This window comes from Papio anubis, chromosome 15, assembly GCF_008728515.1.
Source record: "Papio anubis isolate 15944 chromosome 15, Panubis1.0, whole genome shotgun sequence".
Classification (NCBI taxonomy): domain Eukaryota; kingdom Metazoa; phylum Chordata; class Mammalia; order Primates; family Cercopithecidae; genus Papio; species Papio anubis.
This window is the reverse complement of record NC_044990.1, coordinates 62,424,742-62,429,802: the sequence shown is the minus strand read 5'-3', so window position 1 is coordinate 62,429,802 and position 5,061 is coordinate 62,424,742. Positions and strand designations below refer to the sequence as shown.

General features: G+C 41.7%; 1 pseudogene across 1 annotated transcript; it reads left to right on the top strand.

Moving 5' to 3' along the window:
• The first annotated feature begins 486 nt into the window (after positions 1–486).
• Positions 487–1,200, top strand: LOC116270525 (annotated as a pseudogene). The gene has a single exon (XR_004178593.1). The product of XR_004178593.1 is annotated as a homeobox protein VENTX pseudogene (transcript).
• Positions 1,201–5,061: the final 3,861 nt, after the last annotated feature.

Genomic DNA, 5,061 nt, shown 5'->3' with positions numbered 1-5,061 from the left:
ACCAAAGCTGTCAGTGGAAAAAAAAAATGAAAAGAATTAATAAAAGAGGCAGATTTTTCTCGAGTATTATAAAAAAGTACAGATGTAGATACACAATACAATAGAGAATAAAATGAACACTAATATACCATTGAAACCGTCATTGCAAAATTATGACCGAGACAGTGAAAGAGATCTAACCTAACCAACTACATCTTGCTTCTAACCTCCAACCTGTTCTTGTTCATTCCTGGGCATAGGCTGAACTTTGAGAGGAACTTAGCCTTTCCCAAAACAAACCTCCTTCTTGCCTAAGAAGCAGACTCTCTTTGTAGGACTAAGAAATTAGCCACAAGATTAGAAACTACGGTTTAGGAGTCATGCAGCTGGAGGCTACAAGATTCTGACTCACCCTAAACCGCTTCTAAGATTAGTGCTTGAGAGGAGAGAGGAGCCACCCCGGCTGCAGTAAGGGGCTGGGGTAGGGGCCCAGGACAGAGAGGCTGCATGACCCTGTTCTGTGAAGGGCTGAGTAAGGAGCCAAACTCCTGGCGGCCCCGTGTCCGCACAACTTTCAGCACAGAGCAGGTCCGCGCCTTGGAGGGCGACTTCTGGCACCACCAGTACCTGGGCCCTCTGGAGCAGAAGGGGCTGGCCAGGGAGATGCAGCTCTCAGAGGTCCAGATAAAAACCTGGTTTCAAAACCGCCGGATGAAACACGAACGGCAAATGCAGGACTCACAGCTGAACAGCCCCTTCTCGGGGTCGCTCCACGCGCCCCGGCTTTCCACTCACCGTCTTCCGGTCTTGCCAAGGCCCTGCAGCTGCTGTGCCCTTGGGCTACCCTGCCAGGGCCCCAGGCTCTGATGATGCCCCCTGGCTCCTGGGAGTCTCTGCCAAGTGGAACAAGAGCCCCTGGCCTCTGCGTGGGCTTCCTGCTGCGGGCAGCCTCTGGTGTAACACCCCCAAAGCCCAGGAAGTGGCGTGGATACGCTGGGACCAGCCCTGTCCGCAGGGCCCTGGGGCCTGTGTGCTCTGCCAGAGACAGCAGCTGCATTTTCAGCAAGCGCGTCTGACTCCATGTCTCCCACACACGCGGCCTGTGCAGATGGCACCTGGCACCTACCCGGAGGACTCAGCTGTTCTGCTTACGTCCTGGCGGCACCTTTCACCCTGACCCACGCAAAGGTTCTGGAGATTTCTGGAGAATGTATTTGTTAAAGCCACCTCTTCAGTGAAAGTTACCAAAAGGGTTGGATTAGGAAGTAAATGAAAGGTCGGTGAACAGAGTCAAAGGCAGAAGTGGGCTTGTTATGGGTAGGGCTTTCCGCATATGATAAAAGGATAATTTGTTTTTAAAAATGTGTTGGAAAAACTGTTTTCCAGTTGGAAAAAGTAAAGGTTGTAAGCTTTGTGTGTAAAAAAGAAAACCATGAAGGATTGGAAGGGAATGCAGGTGTCGCGTTTATAAGCTTGTGGTTCGAGTTCCTCCTAACAAGGACTCCAAAGCTGGAAAGCAGGAGGGAACAAAGGTGAAAATTAAGGCGGGGCGCTGGGGCCCTGCAGAGCGGTCTAGGCCTTGCATGAGCCGGGAATGTGCCCGCAGCCTGCTGGGGGCTGCTCTTCTCGGGCCAGGGAAAGCAGGGCAGCCGGGACCTGTGACTGTGCCTGGACTGAAGCCTTCCCGCACGTCCCCACCCTCCAGCATGTGCTCACCTGTCCTCCTCCTCGCAGCAGCCTCCGGACAAAACAGAATGACTCAAAGACAGCACTTCCTGCAAATACTCCGGAAGTGCCCAGAATGGGAGGCACGGAATCCCCTCCCGGGGAGGACTCTCCCTCATCGATGGACGGAACATTGTTGGTGCAGAGTCCTGACTACACGCACCGAACCTTAGACAAGGGCGCATCCGTCCACGTCGCCCCAGAGTGCCCAGGAGGTAGGCAGCGCAGGGCGCCCAGATAGACGGGTTCAGCCTGCAGGACTGCGAGGCGACCTGTGAAACCGACCTAGGCATCCCAACAGGAACAAAAGCGTGGTCGTGTGGCCGTGTCCACAGCAAGTTCCACTTTCCCCTTGCTCATTTCTGCATTGTTGGAAGTGTTTTCAACCAACACGTGCTTTTATAATACAACCTCAGGTAAGAGTGGAAGAGCTGCTGTGTGTCCTAGCGAGTGACGGTGTGAGGGAAGCCTGGGCGAGGCCCTGGGAGGACAGTGGTTGGACAGGGGCTCCTGGGTGTGGCCTGGACAGCACTAATTTGTGGATGTGGATGGGGGCACATTGTCCGTGATAAAAGTACAAGTACGCCGCAAAAAAACTAACTAACTAACTAAATAAATAAGTAAATCAGTGCTTGAGATACTTTGCAGACCCTGCACTTGATGGTTTAGCTAGCATCACCCAAATCCATAAACTGGCTCATCTAATCTTGTGGCCCCCATCCAGGAACTGACTCAGCACAACAAGACACCTTTGACTACCTGTGATTTTGTCTCTGACCTGACCAGTTAGCACTCCTGGCTCACTGGCCTCCCCCTACCCATTAAGTTGTCTTTAAAAACTCTGCTCCGCGAATGCTCTGGGAGGCTGATATGAGTAATAATAAAACTCCAGTCTCCCACACAACCAGCCAGCTCTGTGTGTATCACTCTTTCTCTATTGCAATTCCCCTGTCTTGATAAATCAGCTCTGTCTAGGTGGCGGGCAGGGTAAACCCATTGGGCAGTTACACTATTACACAGAGTTTATGAAATGTAATATTCTTCAATCTGTTTTAATAGTTTACATATTTGCAGTTAATGTTTTAATTTTCTATAACTTTTCAAATTTCTGACTTAAAGCTGTTCATAATGCCTTTTCAATCTTGATCTTAAATTTATTACTGCCCAACAGAACATTTTTGAACAGATAGTAATTTCTATTGATTTCTAAAATAAGCTACAATTTGATTACAGTTACAAATAGAGCTTAGTGGTTTCAACTGCTAAGAAATATAAGCTAACTTTTATATATCTATGTTACCATATAAACTACATGCTGTATGACAATATGACAGTATGGTTATATACCTTTATACTTATATATAAATATATACCTATAGAATATACATTGTATACAATACACATATACGTTGTTTATGTGTATGTGTATTCACAATGCAAGATAAGAAAAAGATTAGTGATATTAAAATGACATTTCAAATGATACAATCATGATGGAGTTGAAAAATATAAATTAAACCTTGTCATACTTACCAGTGACAGTATTACATTTGATGCACCCCATAAACAGATTCTTTTTGTAAATTCAATATTAATTTTTACTTAAACTTTCAGTGTTTGTAGAATTCCATTTTGTTCCTATTTTTCTTTTATTGGTGACCTAATTTCAGAATCTGCATTTGTGCTAATTAAATAGTTTCACGAATTCACTATTCACTTACAACATGTGGCTATAATGTATATGTGTGTATGTGTGTATATCTTTATATATGTGAATATATATTCATTTATTTGTAACAAACTTTTTAGTAAGGGACTAATGATTTTATTATTCACCTTTTAATATCTAAGCAATGTGCAATTATATACCATCTGAAGTTCTACGAAGGGAAATCAGGGAATATCTCTGATTTCACTGATCTGTACTTACCAAACTGTACCTGCAAGGGATTGGATAATAGCTAACATCCATTTCTTGTCAACATAAATACCTGAAGGTTTTTTTTTCCTTAAACAATTCTACAAGTAATAACAACTCAAAAATACAAATCTTTTTGTAACAATTTGACTAATTTAAATATTACATGGCTCAGAGAGAGTGTAATTTTAACACAAAAATAAGTGCAATGCAAGTAGGTAATTATTAAGGATCATTATTTTGAAAGACAACAAAACAAAGCAAGATGGAAATGGGCATTTTTGAGGAAGACCATGTAGGTAATGTACTGGTTGTCCCTAACTTAGGACGGTTTGACTTAAATTTTTCAGACTTTTCGATGGATTGAAAGTCATGTGCATTCATACAGGTACTTTGAGTACCCATACAAACATTCTGTTTTTTACATTCAGTGGAGTATTTAATAAATTGCATGAGATATTCAACATTTTATTATGAAATAGGCTTTTTAAAGATGATTTTGCTCAAATGTAGGCTAATGTAAGTGTTCTGAGAATATTTAAAGTTGGTTAGGCTAAGCTATGATGTTTGGTAGGTTAGGTGTATTAAATGCATTTGACTTAAGGATATTTTCAACTTAAGATACACTTATTGGGACTTGACCCCATTGTAAGTCAAGAAGAATCTGTATTTCCCATTACATTTTTAAAAGACTGCACAGGGGTGAAGTAACCTATAGATTCCTGTGACTATTTTAATTATTCTCTCTAGCTTTGATGATAAACCTACTTTCATAGCCAAATTAATATTTTTCCCACCAACAAATGAGTATTTTTCCACCTAACAAGAGGATTTTTTTTCCTATATTTTTCCCTGTATTATGTTTTATTTTATATAAACTACCAATGTATTTTTATCATGTTACTGCTGAAATACATGTAAGTCCTATGTTCTATAATTAAATTTTACATGATATGTTACTGTATTAGGCTGCACAAAATAGGGTTTTTTAAAAATCCCTATAATCAGAAAAATACTATAAAACATAGATTTCCTTTCTGAGCATGCTTTATTACTAGTAATTTCTGCTAATTTTTCACTTGGCTTTGTTTGACATTGCTGGTGCTTTAGTTTTAAAGTTAAAAACCAGATGTAGTGGTCACACACCTGTAATCCCAGCTGCTTGGGAGGCTGAGGTGCAAGGATTGCTTTGAGTCCAGGAGAAAAAGACCAGACTGGGCAACATACTGATATACCCCTCTCAAAAAAGGAAGAAAATTTAAAAAGTTAGATACATGAATTATTGAGTGAGTATTAGATGTGTAACAAAGCTTCTAGTTTAAATTTATATTCACATGTATTAAAGGATATACATATTTCTAGATAAATATTCAAATTTTTTCACAATGAAATTGAGAGTTGCATATGCTGTGGTGCCCTGGTGAGGGCAGCAAAATATT